Genomic DNA, 21,719 nt, shown 5'->3' on the forward strand with positions numbered 1-21,719 from the left:
TAAATTCTGAAAAATAATCTTGATGTTGCTAATTAAAACTTATAATTGAAATTGGGTTACTTACAAAAATCAGAGTATACTTTTCAAGACTTCGTAACTTGCTGAAAATGTTATTTTCCTGGCAGACGTTGCTTTCTTGCAAAATTCGTAGAAAATCAAGTTCAACGATTCAAAAAAATATTCTATGTAATATAAAAAGAGAACGTCTGGGACTTCGCGTGCATATAAAATAATAACGAATCGGAGGTCGTTTGCCCCTCGAAACATAACTCGCAAAGTGCTCGCAAAACTGTTTAAAAATCAGCACTTAATGAATGTTCAGAAAAATGTAATTCGCAAAACGTTTTCAGAATTTTACTCAAAGCACTAACTGATCATAAAAGTCTTAAGACAGCAGTAAAATCATAGTTTAACAGTTAATCTAAACTTCTCAAAATAATACAGTCATCCATCAAATAAAATAGCAACAGCAACAAGTCCAAACAGAAGAGTTTAACAGCAAATATCCAAATAATCCATGTCCTCATATGCTTTTGCGTCCTCCTGCCATTTTATAAAAATAGCAGCCCCAAAGGGGTGAGAAAAATCTCAGTAGTGTGATAGCAAAACCAATAATGCAACAATATTAAACTAGGCACAAAATTATAAACAGTAACATCAACATTTCGTTTTTTGTTAACATATCATAGTGCGTATATAACGCCAACACTACGCTCGTAGCACCTTCGTGCACGTACTAACATATCATTAGTGCGTATATAACGCCATCATTATGCTCATAGCACCGTCGTGCGCGTACATACACAGTGGATATTCCATAATGGCTCCCTCAAAGGTGAGTTCCAACTATGACCTATGCGGACGGAAGCCAAGTGTCCTATACCCTGGTACCGAAGGGATGCCTATATGATGCGTGCTCAAACGTATGCATATTTATATAAATATTCTAATCCATGAACAGCATGAAATTCGTGCATGTATGCCATGATATGCTTCACACAAAAACAAGAAACAAATGAATTATGAGGTGTATATGCATGACTAGATCATCATCATAATAGCATATCTTTCATGTACTTTCCGTACCAAGCTGCCACACAACAGTTACTTCTCATTCATGATTTTCCATCTTGTCACATTCATAGGCAGCATATATATAGCATATAACAGCACAATAATCCAAGGCACATGTGAGCAGCAATTCACAATTCTATAGGCTAGCCAATAGTCACATTAGGTAATACCACCAAACACTTACCTTGCGTGCCCAATCACAAATCAAACAACAGCATAATAGTCCACGTTATTAGAGATTTTTGCGCACCTAGTATACCATTTCACCAAGTCAGAATTTTACAGAATTTTACCTACAATTCACAAATAGTTTCTATGCTTTCAATCCTTGTACCTTAATTAAATTATGAGGTCACAATGATAATTATTTTTCCTGCCCTTAATGCTATTCCTCCCATTGCTAGCAAATGAAATTTCCTAAGGTCTCATAAAAGCATGAGTTCGGCTTTTAGCATGACAAAATGTTTAGGATTTTATTTACGTGCTCATTTCACTAATTTCTAATCAAATAAGAATTTCCGGTGTTCACCACACACACACACACAGGTTCGGTTTTACCATGCTTTTCCCTAAACAAATTCCTGGCTTCATACTAATTCAATGACTGATTAACAGTAATAAAATCCTAAGTCTCACACCTACCGATCCGGTTTCTTTAGGTTGGAAAGGTGCTCAAGGTATTTTTGTCACAACGCCACTTCTTCTAAACCTATGATTACACTAAGAGGGTCTTTACATATGTTGCCCATGGAATTTACAGCATTAAAAACTAATTACACAATACAATCCAACAAAACAACCCCCCATTTACAAGAGGGAAATATTCCAAGCCCACAAGGTTAATCTTTACGTTACTCAAGCACATTTCAAGGCTGTTCAAATGAATAACCTCAATGGAAGAACGGCAGAAAAGTCTTACATCTTTCAACATATATATATATATATATATATATATATATATATATATATATATATATATATATATATCAACCGAATAGTGAGGGAATAACAAAAAAAAAAAAAGGAAGAATTACAAAGTCAGACTATTCCCCTAAATGCAATTACCAACAGAAGCAATAAAGGTGAATGAGAAGTTTTAGGTTCAGCCTTTAGCATAACTAGTTGCTTAGAATTTTATTTACATCACCCATTGCACTATTGTCAACAAATCAGAACTTTCCATGGTTCCCAATACATACACAAGTTCGGTTTTTAGCCAGCAATTTAGTGTTTCCTATTTCCCTTACCAAATTATGTTCACATTAATTAGGCAAGATCAATTAACTCTTTTTAACATGCTGTTGTCAATCTTTCAACACATGCAAGATCGAATAATTTTGGTCCATTTCAAGAAGTAGTCCAAGGCTGGTGGGGAGCTCCATCCCAAGCTCCAAAATAGGTTCTTTGTTTGCAGGCCACAAGGGGTCATGGGTTAACCAACTAGACCGAAACCATGGGAAGAAATGACAAGCATACCTCCTCCATAAATGATTTTAGAGGCCGAAACAGTAAGGAAGCAATGAACTAATTTTACTCTACATTACCTTATTACATGTAGCCAAGATTTTTAAATGGTTCACGGTGCAGCAACCAAAAGATGCAGCAGCTCCTTCACTCTCCCAAGATTACCATCTCAGTTGCAGACAAGGGAAACACTTATTTTAGAAACCGAAAGAAACTTTGAGAGACAAAGGGGTAAAGAAGAACGCCCTACCTCCTAAAACCGAGTTAAACAGCGCACCAAAGGAAGCACGAAACAAGGCTGGGTTTGGTCCCAATCTGCATGCAGAGAGAGAGGTCTCCGTCAACCACATAGAACACCATCGAACACGGGAATGGAGGGCATAATACCACTTCTGATTTGCAACTCAATCGAATGATACAGGGATGAAGAAGGAGGACGCTTGGATGTGGAGTTCCTTTCTTGGAACAACTCACGGTTGTGGTGTAGAAAAAGGAAGTCAGTGAGGATGATTTGGATTGTGTTGAGATTGCGAATGGAAGGAACAAGGCTCGGTTTTGTCTCCCCCTCACCGTGCGCATATAGAGGAAAGATGGAGGTTTGTGAGGCTGTGTACATTCTGTACCCAGAAACCAGTAAGGGAAAATAAGTTTATTGTTCCTTCCATTAAACGTGTAGGAGAAAAATGGGAGTGGATAAGTGTGGCTCTAGACCAATAAGAATTCATGCAGGCTGATTTCCTTTTAAGATAACCAATGGACAAGTGTAGAGAAATTTTAAGGCTGAATGGGGTTCACCTTTTAAGTTTGGGCCGAGGCCCATTATTAATGAAAGGGGTCTAATTTATCTTCCTATGAATCATAAATTTCATGTAATTACTAAGTATTTTCTAGAGTTTTATTAGGAGATGTAATTTAAAATTAAACCTATTCCACACTCCCAATTGCAATTTAAATAATTTCTTAACAATTATCATTCCACGTGACCACTAGGTAGTAGCTAATGTTTCTACATACACGGTAATTAAAAATATTAAAATTCACCCTACCCTAAGTGAATATAGATATATATATATACATCGAGTTCAAGGCAAGCTTCTACGTCCTTAATTACTATTTACATAATTTCTTAAATTAACGGGATGTTACAACAGTAGTATCAAACTGTCAAACACCGAGAATCAATTAACGAAAAAGTTTTGTTTGGTGGTTTTGGTACCTATGTTTGAAATTATGTGGAATTTAATCTAGGGAATGACTTGAATAATTGCAACAAGCAAACTAGATTTTTGTAGAACCATATGAGTGGACGTAGTAATGAACTGATGTTTAAGTTGTACTAAGAGTGAGTGGTTCCTGTTTGATAAATTGGATACATGAAAATTTTTATTTTGGTATTGGTTTGTCAGGATAGAAATTAAATGAGGAGTCTTCGGTTTGATAAATTGAAATTATGAAAATATATTATTTGTCTTGGGTATCAGCTTGTTAAGTATAGCAATTGAGGAGAAGTATTTGAAACTGTACTTTTGATAGTATGTCAGAATTTGAGTTTATAAATTGCTTAAATTGTTTTAACCGTCTAGAATGTGAACTCCATAGTAGTGATGCTTAGTTAAAATCGGTTTGGGTGCTGTGCTTGAGAAATTATATGTGTTTCATGATCTGAATGCGTATGTTCTGTTATAGTCTATTTACTACATGAAAACTCTTTTACTTTTGTGAATCCAGTTGGGTTAATTTTCTGTTTTGAGCATTTGATTTTGGTGAATTTTATTTTATGTTGAAGGCTGGAATTAAAGTGTGGTTTTGTGTACTTGAACTATGAAAGTCTGGTCTATTTGATGGATTATGATTGGTAGCTTATTCAAATTGTAATGTGTGTAATGATTGGAAAGTTCATATCATGGTAAATAGATCCTCTGATCAATGGAGTTAATTACATCTGAGGTACCTAGGACAGCGGAAAGCTCGAGGAAGTTTCCTCATAGGGGTGTTCTGACGAACTGTATGAGAGGTACCACCTTATGTGATATGTACGAAGAGCATGTTAGAATTAATTAGCTGCATACATGACTGCTTGGTATCCTGATTTTGTTTAGTATATTGTAAAAGGATAGACTAGGTTACATTTTATTTTAGAAAATATTAGACAATAATTACAGAATAAACAAACAAGCCTAACATCTTTTGGGATCATGGCAATTAGAAGTTAGTACCTTAGAATCTCGGTATTCTTACTCGTGCCCTTAATTCGGCTTCGTTGTTAGAATTTAACTAGAGGTGCCTCCTAAACCATAAGCTCTAGACAAAAGCACTACTCATCTATGTAATTCTTTTCCGCAAGTTAGTGGCATACATTGTGTTGTACGCTTAATTGATACTATTAAATTTTTATACCTCAATAGTGATGGACTTAGATCTTTTGAAAATAGGAACATTTACTGGAATTCTGTCCGTAATGAAATTTTGTGATTTTACGAAGACCCTTCTACATTGTAAATTGGAATATGATGCGTTCTGTTTTACATACTCGTTGTTCTGTAGACTATTAACTTGTGGGATTCTACCCGTGATGTTTGTCAAGCCAGGTAATTAGTTGTGAAGTGTTTATTGAACCGAGATTTCTTTTCATATGTAAGGAGTAAGTAAGAAGTTGGCGAAAATCTAATTTGCACCACGAAAAATGCATAGATAAAATGAGTGTTTGTGAAGGTCACAGTAATTAGTCCTCTGTCTGCACGAGTAATAGGTAGGTATATTTAGTTGTGTGAAAATGGTCTTATTTGGGATTGTAAAACTTTATTAGTGTGAAGTAACCGTGTAGCCTAAATTGTTAATTCCCACCAATTTTGCATAAAAATTTAGAATCATCTTGTCGATAAAGACGTGACTTTAAGTATAGTACGCACAACAGGTGTATCAGTAAGAGTATGGCATGTTATTGATAGTGACACGCATAAGAACAAGAAACCTAAATAATAATATTAAGAGGTAATCTCAACTGTATATCGGCATGAGACCAGATACACTTCTTGTTTAGGCACTAGAATAAGATTCTTTGAGGTTTAATAAAGATCATGACAGTGGAGCCTTAGGTGGCTGTTGTTGTTTTTTTCTTTCTTTATTTTGTCAACCATCAAATACAGAATCTATATAGAAAGGAATTATTGTGCGAATAGATCTGTTTAGTTGCTAGTTAGCTATGCACTAAAATCCTGAGCTCTTCACAATTTATGGATGACTGGAGTTTCCTGATCGATTTTATTTATCTGTGTTACAGTGTGGTCTTTGGCATGTTTAAGATGAAACTCGAAAATCTGTTTGTTATGATTAAGCTTAGGAAGAATTTTATTCCCTACTAGGCAAATAAAATTTGGTTATATATATATTGTCTGATGAACATGTCAAGCATAGCTTGTTTGTAATACCCTGAATTAATTGATGAATGTTATAGATGCCAGTTGAATGTGATCTTAGGTCTTTCACTAATGTAATTATGTATTGGAAGGGTAGGATGAAGTTTGGGGACAAACTTCAAATTTGGTGGGGAGAGTGTAACATCCCGCATAATTAGGAAATTACATAACTTGCAATTAGGGGTGTGGAGCATGCTTGAAATTCGAATAAAATTTATGTTTAGAGTGGAATTAAATTAAGTTAGGAAAACTACCTTTTGGTTGCTATTATAGGCATGTATAATTGTACATTTTAAAAGATTCAAAACACTAGTTAAAAAGGGGCGGTCATACATTTAATTATCATATAGGTAGGAATCTTAATTAATTAACTTGTGGGAACATGAAATAATAATTATTAGGAAATATATTTAAAGTACAACATACAATGAAATCCTAGACAATATTTGGTGAACTACATGAAACAACATGGTTTAGATGAATTATAGGGTTCAATTCCCTCATTGGCCACGACCCAAACCTTTTAAAATAAGGGTTTAAGTCAGCCCTATATTTCTCACTTATGATCCTTGATTATCTCTAAAACAAAATCTGAACCTCACTTATGATTGGCCAAAGGGAGACACATGTACAACCTTATCTCTCCCCAAAATTGCATGCATGTAATTCTATTGGTCAATGGCAACCCTCATCACTTTATCTCTCTTTATCTCTTCTTGTGCGCCAATAGGGAGATAGCAAATTTGTTTTGGTATCATTATGATTGCAAGCATTATTCTGCCTCTTTCTTCCAATTTCTTTTGAAACCAAACTCAGCTTACTCCCCTACAAACCGTACACCCCTAAGAGTAACGCCAAGTACTTGAGGTTCATCCTTCTACTCATTCATCCTCATTAGCCGTAACCACAAGAAGAAGATCGAGGATAACAACCTGTGAACCTCCCTCATCATCATCTCCCCATCAAACCTTAAGTGCTATAAGGAGACAACAAGACACCAAGTACATTCATTCCCTCCTTTCATAATTCGGCTGATCACTATTGAGCAAGAGGTGTAGGATTTTCCCTAGTTCCATGTCCCTCCTTCATTCATCCGATTTGATGAGGATTTCCCCTTGCATGTTCATGTCTTGTTTCTGATCTAGGACTGCCATTTATTGCATGCAGATTCTGATTGGAGCTCAATACCTATTCCTCATTCCCTTTGTGCGCACTGTCAACCAAGTAGGAGAAGGTGAGATAATTTAGGAGTATTCATGTTCCTCCCACGTGGACCAGTTCTGATTGGGATTCTTTTCCCCTTGAGTGCAGTCTAAATCCACCACCTTGAAGAGTAGAAAGGTGGAAGAATTCGCATATCAATTGGCCACCGCCTTCCTTGAACGATTTGAACCTTGGGTACCTACAATTAGATGTAAGTAATTTATCAAACCCTCCCTTGTGTCTTGTTTGTTCGGCCCCACATACCTTATCTTGGCTATTCTTCCCCTAAATTCTATCATTTTGGACAACCATGGAATTTAATGCTGTAAGCTTAAATTGAAATTATGTGAATCTGGAATTAGTCTCATTTAAATCGCTGGACTGCTCTTTTGTTAGAAAAATAATGTGTAGAAGTCATATATTCACATAAGTGATCATGCCTAGGTGATGTAGGTAATTTATGTTTAAGAGAAAGAAATATAATTTATTAAGTGATAGTTATAAAACCAAATTGGTGAATATAGGAGTAATGGGATTTTTGCCAATTGATATCTATTAAGGGAATAAATTATAAGACAGAAAACTATTAACATTGAAGCATGATGACCCGGTTGAAGACTAAGATTTGAGAGATGATAAATCTGAGTTTTAAACTCCTCTTTTCTTCCCTTGTTTTGGTCACCACTTGCATGAAAGGGCAATATATAAATTGTTGTAATTTCTTCCCATGGTTCTGTTTTGGGACGCTGCTTTTATGTTAAGGAGCTGTGCATTCTTTTCATTCACTTCCTCATGTTGTATAGCCGATTAAACCATGAACCTTGATGCTGACATGTCTTAAGAATTTATGCTTGGGGTTTGGAAAATGGCTCCATCAATGGTTAGATTATTCCCTTAGACTAAGATTATGTACATAGCCCTGCATATGTTAAATTTATGTAAACAGCATTCTTAAGTCTCATTAATGTCTCCTAAAATCATGTAGGACATACTATGCAAAATGATAAAACTATAGGCACATATGGATAATGAAAACTGAACCTATGTGTATAAGGAGTTGTGGATTTTGGCACTTGTGTAACTGAAAGATTGGAGAACCCTTGTTGGTGGTTATAGAACTGTATTACATGTGTTAGAAAACTTGGCTTTGCATCGTGATAACCTTGGTAAATAAAAATTTAGGCAAAAGCAATTATGCGTTGTAATAAAATCACTAAGTCCGATTAAAACAGAGAAGTAGGAAGCATGGAAAATTTCATGTGAGTTATAGTAAGAATGAATTAGAAGTTTGATTTATTTTGGTATCTTTTTGTCTAGGGTCACCAGCCTCAAGAAGGCTGGATGGAATTTGAGATATATATATGTATTGGTTAAAAAGTAAAGACTCGAGGTAAGTGTTTGGTGGTGAGATCTATTGTGACTATTAGCTAGTGTATGGAATTTTGAATTGTTGCTCACATGTGCCTTGGATTCGTATTTTGTTAAATATGATTTGCAATCTGCCTTGGACTTGACATGATGGAAATTCTGTTTTGGAAGTATTTGTTATTCGGCAGATTGGTATTAAAAATACTTGAAATATATGCTATTATGATTATGATCTAGTCATGCATATGCATATCATAAAACTGCATTTCTCATGTGTGTGTAAAGCCAATCATGTCATAGCATACAACATTATGCATTCAATCTAGAAACCGGAGTATATAATAAAAGTAAGCATATGTTTGAGCACGCATCATATAGGCATCCCTCCGGTACCAGGGTATGGGACACTTGGCTTCAGTCCGTATAGGTCGTAGTTGGAATCCTCTTGAGGAGCCACTATGGAATCTCCACTGTGCTTGTTAGTACGTGCACTGCAGTGCTATGAACGTACACCTTTGGCGTTATATACGCATCTTGATTAGTATTTTGGCGTTATATACGCAATATGATTAGTACTTTGGCGTTATATACGCACTATGATTATATGTTAGCATTTGTCCGGAAAGTGAAAAGTTGATGCGACTGTTTTGGAATTTTGTGCCTAGTCTAATATTGTTGCTTTACTGGTTTTACTGCCGCACTACTGGGATTTTTCTCACCCCTTCGGGGGCTCAATTTTATAAATTGCAGGAGTACGAAAGAGCATTTGATGATGATGTACTTGTATTGGGGATATTCTGTTTACATGCTGCTTTTGGAAATTCTACTGTCTGTTGCTGATTTTGCTGAATACGCATGAAATATTTGACGTTGGTGTAATATTTGGGAGATTGGAAAAATGTTGGATCATATATTATTTTGCTGTAATTTGGGATTTATGTACTGTTTGTAAATTACGTAATGTTGAACTCGTTTGCGAAAACAATTTTTGTCTGTTTTTAAATTCGAATTTCTGAAACCGATTTTGCGAGCACCTTGCGAGTTGTGTTTCTGGGGATACAAGTCTCCGTTTGAGGCATAATTTATATGTGGTTAAAGCCCCAGGTGTCTAGTTTAAGATTACATAAATTTTGCAATGAAATTCTGAAAGCTCGATTTATTATGATTTTTGCAAGTCAGGTCGTTTTGGAACATTGCACTGATTTGTCTTGTACTTTACGAGTTCAGTTTCGGGAGCTAGACACCTCCGAATGAAACAATTTTTATATGCACGTAAAGCCCCAGATGTCTAGTTTCCTGTATCTAAAAATATTTTTTTAAGCTTTTGAACTCGAATTTATACGATTTTTACAAGGCAGCAAGGTTTTTCAGGAAAGCCATTATTTCAGCAAGCCATGCATTTTGTAAGTTGCACTCTGATTTCAGTAAACTCCCAGATTTCAAACTAATAGTTAATTAGTAACTCGAAAACGCAGTGTTGCATTTATTTAAAAATTCGTACGACTCTAATCCGCTTAGCAGACAACTCCCTTGGGTGCACACATGGGAGGGTGTCACAAAATGCATAATCATGTTATTCTACATTACTTACATACACTTCCTACCATCACCCTCAACGGGCATGGTTGAACACACAAGGGGATCAAGCCCCAGTACCAAGAGGTTACCTGTATAGCCCTCTTCACTTAGCTCCCAGTAATATATTCTCCGAGCTCGTTATACAGCAGAAATGCCTACACAGAGGACATTCCTAATTACTTAAAATTCAAACAAACACATGCAAGTTACCAATTATACAAGCATGGTTCCAATTACTCACCTCAATCCCACTTGGTCCGGGACCAAGGGCAATCCACCGAACTCACGGTTCGGGGTTCAAATCAACATACGGCAACCTACAACAACCATGTACGAATCATCAATACACGACAAATCTATCAAAATACGAAAACGTCAAATTTCACCCCCCACACAAGGTAGGTTCGGCCAACAAGGTATTATTTTACAATATATTTTTCTAAATTTTCTTTCTCATTTTCTTAGGCATCTTTAGGTTACCAAAAGGCCGTATCAAGTGCCACTTTTCATTTTTCATCATTCAAACATCGTTTTGTCTAATATTTTGCTCTAGGTCCAATTAACCACTCAACACTACCAATCATTTTTCCATTGGTTTTCCAACCTTCCAACCATCACACAACCCATATAATTACCATACAATTACACAACACATCATCCAAATAATTTTTCAACATCAATTCCTCTCTTTTTCCCTTAATGGCCGAAATGCACTCAAGCCCTCACCAAGGATGATTCATTCCAAATCAACAATTCTACACCTCATACAATCCCATTAAACATCATCCAATCATACAACAACTCACCAACACAATCCTAACACAATTTCAAAACATAAAGTCATGGCATCATCCAAAAATTCCTAAGTTAAATCACATTTTTTATCAATAATTTTTATTGCATTTTTAGCTCTATTACATCATTCTAAGACATTATCATCTAATACACATTTTCCATTTGATCTCTCTAACATCACAAATCAACAAAACCCCCTTTAGGGTTCATGAATTAAATCCAAAGATTAAACCGTTAAAATGATGAAGAAACTTACGCAAAAGCTAGGCACAAGACTCCTCCAAGACATCCTAAACCATTGGAGCTCCGAACAACACCATGAACACCAAAATTCCCAAGAAATTCGTGGCTGGTTTTTGCTTGTTTCTCACGAATGAGAGGGTTTCAAGGCTAATGGATACTACCAATGTGTTTGGAAGGTGATTTCCAACAAATTTCAAGACAAGAATCAATGGATTTGGTGCCGAAATGAAAATTGGAAGTGGAATGGGGTTTTTTTTTTTTTTTGTAAATAAAGAGGGGCTAAGCCCCAGGAATGGGGTTTTTAGGGGAGGGGGCCGCATGTTTGCTTGGAGGAGAGGAGGGAAGTGATGATGAATAGTGTCCTAGGCTTATGTGGCTTAAGTGGTTTAAGTGGGGTGGGTCCCACCGCCACCTCACACGATTTCAAACTTATTTGAATTTCCCTCCGATTCCACTAAACGTCCATAAATTCACAACCTATTTAGAAACTCTAATTTTTAACATTAACCATTGTCCTTTAATTACCCTTGATCAGATGAATCCAGAGTTTTTCGATCGTTCGGAGAAAATGCTGTTTTAAGCGGTTGCGCGCACTGTTGGCACGCTTCCTCAAACTTACTTATTTCCATCAATTTTTATCAAAAATCATATTCCCTAATTCTATAAGCCATTTATAACTTGTATTCAAAACCTAGAGCTCAAAACTCAATCGGCACGCGTTACGGTGTAACTGTACCACGATATTTTTACCCGGTAAAAACAGTATTCACTGAATTTTCTGAAACTTGCCTAACCACTCAATTTTTCGTTCTGAATCCATTTCCAGGGTTATTTTTGTCATCTGAGACCTTATACTAAATTTTTATCTTCCTAGGGTTGCGTGTTGGCTAGTTACCATTTTGCCATTTCTTTGTATTTTGGCCTAATTTTTAGGATTTTCACTAATCCTTCCCTTTAATCAATGTTTAATATTTTAATATATAATTTAGGATTACGAGGTGTTATTGTTAGTATATGGATGTCCTAGAGACAATCTTTTGATTAGATTAGGACATATGTGCACCTTTTATATTGTTGCAAATAAATAAAAGCAATTTTTGTCCTGTTTCATATTTTGTCTCAATATTGTGGTTAATATTTTATGAGTAACTGGATAAACCCCTTGAAATAAAATCGGTATCTCTTGAGTATCTGTGATGAGATCACGATCATGATGATTCAAGGATACTGGATGTTTATTCCTAATTTTATGTTCCTAGTCTACAGACACTGAGAATGAGGATCAGTGATCTCGGGTAAGACTAGCACGACTTATCTACTTGTATTCGGATGCAAGGTAAAGACCTTATGAGCTACATATATAGAGATGTCTTAGCTAAAGTCGTGGGTGGACCTATAAGGGTATAACTCGAACTGAACAGACCCACAAAGAGACTCTATGAGGAAATCTCACAGAGAGTATCATTAGAGTAGTCTCTTTATATTTGGGTATGTCTTTCCTTAGACCAGAAGTTATTACCTAGACTGTGTTCTAGAAGGCACGCTTTGACTGTATACCTCGTCTGCCTGAAACATGGAGACTCATAGGTACACTGTTGGGCTTGTCCTGAAAGAGCACAGGGCTAAGGTGATAAGCTGAAGGGATTCGTCAAATCTCTGTGAAAGATTAGGTTATCTGTAAACCAGAGAAATCGGGATGACATTTACAGGGACTCGGGAATCTATGCATATTAAAAGAGATCATGAGATGATCTGCCTTTAGAGTCAGTAAATTGAAGATTCCCTATTTCGAATAAAGCTTACCCTAAACCGCAAGGGTCGATACGTTTCCTTACCCTATGTTTAATGGGAAGGTCACCGAGACGAAAGGAAATATATAAGGTAACCAAATATGTGTAATATGATGATCAAGTCATTAATCTAACTAGCTCTGGGACAGCAAAGCATTACTAGTGCTCTATGTTGTCATTAGATGGGTTATGGGCTTGTTGGGCCCAAGCCCATTTATATCAGTGGCTATGTTGGGCCTAATGGGTCACATACTAACACCTTATTGTCAAGATGATATAGCATTAAAGGTATAGGGCCTAATAATGGTTATTAGCCCAAGAAGAAGTTTGGAAGCCCTCCTAAGAGGAAGAGGGCGCATGGTTTGGTGAATGGGTTTGGATGGTCCAAGACATTATTAATTAATTTAATTAGTTAAATTAATTATCAAATATTTAAATTTTGAATTTTGATTTTTGAATTTTGAATTTGAAATTTGAAATTTGAATTTGAATTTTGAATTTTGAATTTGAAATTTGAAATTTGAATTTTGAATTTGAAATTTGAATTTTGAAATTTGAATTTTGAATTTTGAATTTAGAGTTGAAATTTAGAATTTGAATTTAGAATTTAAATGTTTGAACGTTTGAATTTAAATAATTAAATTCGAATTTAAATTGGCTATGAAAAATTGTTTCATAACAAAAGGTAAGATAAGATCTTGATTGGAACAAATCCTTAGTATCAAGAAGAGATCTTTGATCTCATTCAAGGATGATTTGGGCGCTCATTATGGGTTGTGATGAGTGTCATCTTGTCAACCAGATAAGCTCAAATCTGATTTGATTTGATGAGAGAATAATTGAGTGAGTTGATTCAAATATGAATATAACTACTCAACGTATCTGGACAGTTTCTTGGGCTGAATGGGGCGCACATATGGCTGGCCATATGATGGCCATTAGAATATTTGATTATGTTAAGACATAATCTCATGAGGATGAAAAAAGAAGGTTGTTTAGAATTTTGAATTAAAACAACTCCACCTTTTTCTTCCTTGATTGTGCGCCACTTTAAGGAAGATTTTTGGAGAAAAAAAAATCTGAATTATTTCCCTTGATTGTGCGCCACTTTAAGGAAGTTTTTTTGGAGAAAAAATCTGAATTTATAAAAGCTCTTTCTCTCATCCTCTTGAGTGCTAACTTTGGTGGAGTTCTTCCTTAGGTTTTTCAAAAAAAATACCTAGCCAATTCTCCTTTATTCCATGTGCCACTTTTGTGATATTTTACGCTGAAAATATCACTCTTCTAAACACATTCACCTACCCTCCTTCTTCACCTATTGTGCGCATAGCAAGCCTCTTCGTGGTGGTCAATTGGTGGCTTTCAAGAAAGTGTTCTTGCATCTTGACGTGGGTGGTGTGGATCAACGTTAGAGGGTTTGAACCTTTCAAACCTGACACTGACCTCCTTGGTGGTTTAGAATCACAAACAAAGGTAACATCATGCTGTCTTAAAGCAAGAGTCTTTATTGCATGTGTGTTTCCGCAAGAACATTTTTTGTTTTTCCTTCTCACATGCTTCGGCCTTCAAGGCTAGTTACTTTCAGTTATAATCACCCCACCTTTTAGAATTTTGTCTGCAAAATTAAATCATACCTGTCCGCTAACTCAGGATACAGCCGGAGAATCTCATCATCCCGTTCCCAAGTAGCCTCCTCAGGTGTACGTCCTTCCGATTAAATCTTTAGCATTGGAATAACTTTGCTTCTAAGCCTCTTTTCACTGTGGTCGAGGACATCAATAGGACCTACGGGAGTGTTTAAATTCTCCCGAATTTCAATATCATCTGGTATCACCACATGTGATTCGTCCGGAATATAACGCCGCAACTGGGATACATGAAAAACATCGTGCAAATTTGACAACTGTGGGGGCAAGGCAGGCTGATAGGCCACTAAGCCTACTCTTTTCATTATCTGATACGGCCCAATAAAATGAGGACTCAGCATCCTCACGCCCAATGCACGTCCAACACCCGTAATTGGAGATAACCGCACAAATACATTATCACCTTCTTCAAATTCCAGTGGTCTGTGTCTATTATCATAATAACTTTTATGCTGATTCTTTGCATGTTTAAGTTTTTCTCTGATCATTTCAATCTGATCCGTAGTTTCTTGCACAAAATCCAGCCCAAATCTTTCTTTATCACCTACCTCAGTCCAACAAGTAGGAGTACGACATCTTCGTCCATACAATGCTTCATACTGTGCCATGCCCAGACTGTAATGAAAACTGTTATTATAAGAAAATTCCACCAATGACAAGTATCTATCCCAAGCAGTACCCTGCTCCAATGTGCAAGCTCTCAGCATATCCTCATGTGTCTGTATGGTCCTCTCAGTCTGACCATCAGTCTGCGGATGATACGTAGTGCTCAGCCTGAGCTGAGTGCCAAAAGCCTGCTGCAAGGCTCCCCAAAAACGCGAAGTAAATTTCGGGTCCCGATCACTAACAATGCTAATCGGTATCCCGTGGAGCCTTACAATCTCTTTCACATATAATTTTGCTAATTTCTCCATAGAGAAGTCCACTCGCACTGGCAGAAAATGTGCAGACTTCGTAAGTCTGTCCACAATAACCCAAATTGAATCGCGACCAGCCTGAGTCCGAGGCAAACCAACAACGAAATCCATAGAGATGCTCTCCGATTTCCACTCTGGTATATCCAACGGATGAAGAAATCCAGCAGGTTTCTGATGTTCTATCTTGACCTTCTGACAAATTAAGCACCTAGATACATACTCAGCAACATCTTTCTTCATCCCAGGCCACCAGAACTTAGTAATAATGCTTTCTGGACCGAGCACGCTTAATTGACCCTAATAATTATTATGAGGCTTTAATAATTATAGTAAGTGAGTAATAATGCTGAAAGTCACTTTTCGGAAGAAAAGTGCAGATACCGGTTCTGCTAGTCGGTATAAATGCGTACCGAAAAAGTATCCCGCAAAATTATAATAAGTGCTTGATAATTACTAGAATAATATGTAGGACTTGTAAAACGAGTTTCAAGTCCAAATAATGAGAACTGGTGCTAGAAACCGGTACTGGCTTTGAAAAGCGCATACTGGAAAGGTGCTCAGAAAATTATAAGAAAAATATGATAATTCTTGGAAAATGTGTAGTTTCAGATTCCAAAGTTTGGGATTAAAATGCTAAGCGTAGCAATTAAATTTAATACTGTGCGTTAATTGGGTAAGTGGCTATAAATACTCTAATCATTGGGCACAAAACCCTAGAACCACTACTCCTACGTGACTTAAGCGGCTGAGTGCACCTTGGCACTGTTTCATTGTTGTTTCCTTCTTTCTTGAGAGTCTTGGAGTCATTTCTCCCTTGTTCTTTATGGTTTCTTCTTCTTAAACACCTTGAGTGAGGGGGAAACACTATGGTGAGTGTGTTGGGAGCAACATTCTGGGTTTTTACCTCTGTTTGGAGGGTCCTTGGTTGCTGACTTTGGGGGTTGAGAGTGTTGAGCCATTGTGGTGGCATTTTGGAACTTAAAGAAGCTTCTTTGTGAAGAAAGGACCAACCTTTGGTGTTGCATTTTCGTACACCTTATTTCCAGAACCTGTAGAGGCAGTGTGGTGAGCTCCAAGAGCCATTGATCCTCTGTTTTGAGCCTTGGTATGTTGTACCACCCTTTGATCATGAGTTTTATGCTTAAAAATGGACCCTTGATGCATGTAAAGGTTAAAAGATGATAACTTAATGCTGAGGTTGGTCAAACACACCTAGAAATGCATGTTTAGGTGTTTAAAATCGGTAAAAACCCAACCTTGGAAGGATATCTTCACGAAATGCAGTTTCTGCATTCTGTCGTGAAATATCCGGATATGGGATTTGGATATCCGGATATTCGGATATTCAGATATGGGAATCTGGATATCCGGATATTGTATATCCGGATATGTACAGTGAAATATCCGGATATTGCATATCCGGATATGGTCCCGAGGAATATCCGGATATTCTGGGTTTTCATAGAACAGTAGTTGTGCTGTGTGTACAGTAGGCTATTGGGGGTTTGTGGACCCTAGATTGATGAAGTTGAACTTCTGTAATTAATGAACTAAGTCAGTATCAAGTGATTAAGGGCTTATGGCTTGGTATGGAGCCTTAAGACGTAAAACGTAAAGGAAAGGCGTTGTCTTTAAGTTATATGCTTGTGGTGCATTATTATCGATATAGTATTGGTCCATAACAGATTGTGAATCTGTTGTGTTTGGACTTTGAGCTATGGACTCTTGGCCTTGGGTGTTAGCTTGCAAGGTAAGCTTTCGTGTCCTCGGTTTAGCCATGTTGTGGTTCCACCATGTCTCATGGGGGTGTGGTTGTATGCATGTTGTGTTACATGCTTTGAATATTTGAAATGCTGTTGAGCTTTATGTGTAATGACTTTTAATATGCATGTGACGGTAAGCCTGAGTATGTGGCGTCATACGATATGGTGATCCGGGGTGAATGCAAGTGGCGTCTTGCACTAGTGTGGGTATTTGGCGTATGTAAATCCTGCATTTCTCTGGCCAGTAGAATAGAATTGACACGCATGACATGATTATCTGCTGTATTGCACTATTTTAGAATTGATGATGATAAACTGCTTTTGAACTTATATTGCACATGTAAGTGAGCTTGGGGTGGAAGATCCTTGAGGACCCCTTGTCTTACTGAGATTTCTTGTTTAGAGATCTCACCCCACGTTTGGTGAATGCTTATTTCAGGTTCCGGTAGTTTGGTGATTGATGCCTCTGGCGGCAGGAGGCCAGAGCTTAGTTGATGATATTATGCTGTACTGCTGCCATGACTGGATTTAGATGCTGTTTATGTTTTTCGCTATTTATGATTATGTTGTTGTTGAGACTGATGTTGGGCGTGTTGCCTTATTTGAGTGAGCATGGGGATTGTCCATGACACTTTATGTTAGTACTTTAGATTGGAGTTGTATAAACTGTTAGATGGTCTGGTCTACGTTGTTGTAGTTCTGTGACTAGAGCCACACTTTTATTATCTATATTATGAGGTATTTCAGTTTGCTGTTTTATTGCAATTACATACAGGCGATATTTTGAAAATGGTTAAGTAATCAAGCTGGTAATGAATAATGACATCATAATTGAAAAGAAAAAGATATTCCGCAATTTTTAATTAAGCGCAGCTTAATACGATATTAAGATAACATTACCGGATATATACGGGTTGTTACATTTATGGTATTAGAGCAATGGTTCGAGGAAAAAGCCTGTATGTATTGCAATAGCTAGGATGTTTGGTTGTGTCTGTCTTGTGTGTTTACTCCTGAAAGTTTGAAATGGCCTTAAGGCCGATGCATGCAAGAGGGAAAAACAAAATTTTTCTTTGCGGAATATACATGCACATTAAGATCATGCTTTAGGAAAGCATGATGTTACCTTGTTCGTGAAATCACCAGATGATCAAGGCCGGTCTGAAGGGTTCAGACCATCTAACGTTGATCCACACCACCCACTCATCTAGGTGCAAGAACTCCTTCTTGTGAAGCCACCGGATGATCACCACAAAGAGGCTTGCTAGGCGCTCTATGTGTGAAGATGGAGGCTAGGTGAAAGTGTTTGAAAAAGTGAAGCTCTCAATGTGAAAGCTTCACAAGTGGCACAGGAGAGAGGAGAGAATAGGCTAGGTTTTCAGAAAAACCCTTGGAGGAACAACTACCACATAGGTGCATAAGAGGAGAGTATTTAAAATAAAATACCAATCAGATTTTTCTCCTAAAAATCTGATCATTAGGCGCCAGATTGGAGAGAGAGAAGTGGAGCTGTTTTATTTCAAAAATTGATAACAGTCTCCTAGAATATTCTCTTGAGAATTGGTTCAAAAACCTATTCAAAATTCTGATCAGAAATCTTCATAAGATTAGCTATATGGTGCGCCCCATATAGCCCAAAAAGGTGACCAGATACATCTGAGTAGTTGCATTCAAATTTGAATCAACTCACTCAGATTTTCTCCCAACTGACTGAATCTTCTGGAGCTGATTTTGATGAGCAAATCTTGCTCACCAACAACCCAAATCAGCGCCATATATGGCCTTGGATCTTGTCCAAAAGATTCTCTCATGATACTAGTGAAACACACACACACTTGGCATATAATGCAGACTATGAGAAGCTAGAGATGAACAACCCAAATCAGCGCCATATATGGCCTTGGATCTTGTCCAAAAGATTCTCTCATGATACTAGTGATTTGTTCCAACAAGATCTCATCTTATCCTTTTGTTATGAAACAACCTTTCATAGGCAATTCAAATTCAAATTCAAATATTTGAATTCAAACATTCAAATATTCAAATTCAAATGTTCAAACATTCAAATTCAAAGTTCAAATTTTCAAATTTCAAAATTCAAATTTCAAAATTCGAATTCAAAATCCAAATTTCAAATTTCAAATTTCAAATTCAAAATTCGAATTTCGAAATTCAAATTCAAAATTTCAAAATTCAAATTTCGAATTCCAAAATTCAAAATTTAAATTTTTGATAATTAATTTAACTAATTAAATTAATTAGTAATGTCTTGGACTATCCAAGCCCATTACAATGAACCATGCGCCCTCCACCCCTTTAGGTGGAGTTCCAAACAACTTGTGCTAATAACTATTATTAGGCCCAATACCTTTAATGCTAGAGCATCTAGACAATTAGGTGTTTGTGTGTGACCCATTAGGTCCAACTTAGCCACTGACATAAATGGGTTTGGGCCCAATAAGCCCATAACCCATCTAATGACAACACAGAGCACTAGCAATGCTTTGTTGCCCCAAAACTAGTTAGATTAATGATTTGATCATCCTATTAAACATATTTGGTTGCCGTATATATTTCCTTTCGTCTCGGTTACCTTCCCATAAAACCTAGGGTAAGGAAGCGTATCAACCCCTGCGGTTTAGGGTAAGCTTTATTCGAAATAGGGAATCTTCAATTTACAGACTCTAAAGGCAGATCATCTCATTATCTCTTTTACTATGCATAGATTCCCGAGTCCCTGTAAATGTCATCCCGATTTCTCCGGTTTACAGATAACCTAATCTCTCACAGAGATTTGACGAATTCCTTCAGCTTATCACCCTAGCCCTGTGTTCTTTCAGGACAAGCCCAACAGTATACCTATGAGTCTCCATGTTTCAGGCAGACGAGGTGCACAATCAAAGCATGCCTTCTAGAACACAGTCTAGGTAATAACTTCTGGTCTTAGGAAAGACATACCCAAATATAAAGAGACTACTCTAATGATACTCTCTGTGAGAGTTCCTCATAGAGTCTCTTTGTGGGTCCATTCAGTGCGAGCTATACCCTTATAGGTCCACTCACGACTTTAGCTAAGACATCTCCATATCTGTAGCACATGAGGTCTATACCTTGTATCCATATACAAATAGATAAGTCGTGCTAGTCTTACCCGAGATTACTGACCCCATTCTCAGTATCTCTAGACTAGGAGCATAAAATTAGGAATAAACATCTGGTATTCTTGAATCCTCATGATTGTGATCTCATCACAGATACTCAAGAGATACCTATTTTATTCCACGGGGTTTATCAAGTTATTCATAATATATTAATATTAATATCGAGACATAATAATGAAACAAGATAAATAGTGCTTTTATTTATTTGCGACAATATTAAAAAGGTCTACATCTCTGTCCTTATTTAATAATAAGATTGTCTCTAGGACACCCAAATACTAACAACTCCGTCGAATTTTATTATGGTAATGCATATGTAATCACACTGCGTGGGCCTGATAAACTCATAATTTGTGTAACTTGTGCAGAGTCATGGTAAGGTCCGGGAGAACACGAGAGACTTCTGAGGATCAACCCGATCCTATCCTGACTGCATTGGCTGAGATGCAGGCAGCTAGGTTAGCCGATCAGGAGGCCACTAGATTGGCCAACGCGGCAATGATGGATGTTGTTCGCGAGGCGAACCGGATAGCCGCAGAAGAGGTTCGTGAAGCGAACCGGAGGACCACTGAGGATGTCCTCGAGGCGAACAGGATGGCGAACATGACGATGATGAGAGTCATGTTGGAGGAGATGAGGGCTGGTCCTGCTGTAGGCCAGGCACCACCGCCGCCGCCGCCTCCACCTAGTGTTCAGGATGACAGCCTGAGTCACATTGGCAGTGCTGCTCATGTCGCTGAGACGAGGGAGACTCTGGTAGAGCCTGCTGAGGATCGTGATGTGATAGATCGCCGGCTGAATGCTTTCAGGAAGCATAAGCCACCTGTGTTTGAGGGGTCTTTGGATCCTATTGCTGCTGCTAGATGGCTGTTGTCGCTGGACAAGATATTTCGGGTCATGCAGTGTACAGACCCACAGAAGCTGATGTTCTCGACTTACATGCTGGAGGGCGATGCCCATGAGTGGTGGACGAACACCTCTCGTGCTTATGAGATGCATGGTCGTGTTTTGACATGGCCATTCTTTGAGGAGTGTTTCTTGGGTAGATACTTTCCCTATGATGCGCAGGAGAGGAAGCAGGGGGAGTTTGACAGATTGGTTCAGGGCTCGATGTCTGTTGACGAGTACTTGGCCAAGTTCAATGAGCTGGTAAAAGTTTGCACACTTCAGGATGGTTCCTCCTACTCCGATGTTTCTGGCTGCTAAGTTTCGTAGAGGACTTAGTGAGGTGATTGCTGAGCATATTGCTGGAGCTGCTTCGAGGGATTTTGGTACACTGGTTCAGCAGTGTAAGGACATTG

General features: G+C 37.5%; 1 long non-coding RNA gene across 1 annotated transcript; it reads right to left on the reverse strand.

Moving 5' to 3' along the window:
• Positions 1-352: 352 nt before the first annotated feature.
• LOC133287946 (uncharacterized) lies at positions 353-3,217 on the reverse strand. Its single transcript, XR_009748300.1, has 3 exons — positions 2,619-3,217; positions 1,259-1,324; positions 353-543 (listed from the first exon to the last, which is right to left on the reverse strand). It is a non-coding gene; the product is annotated as an uncharacterized LOC133287946 (long non-coding RNA).
• Between the last annotated feature and the right edge of the window lie 18,502 nt (positions 3,218-21,719).

This window comes from Gastrolobium bilobum, unplaced genomic scaffold (assembly GCF_033153095.1).
Source record: "Gastrolobium bilobum isolate Gb01-03AN ecotype WA unplaced genomic scaffold, APGP_CSIRO_Gbil_v1 utg34093, whole genome shotgun sequence".
Classification (NCBI taxonomy): Eukaryota; Viridiplantae; Streptophyta; class Magnoliopsida; order Fabales; family Fabaceae; genus Gastrolobium; species Gastrolobium bilobum.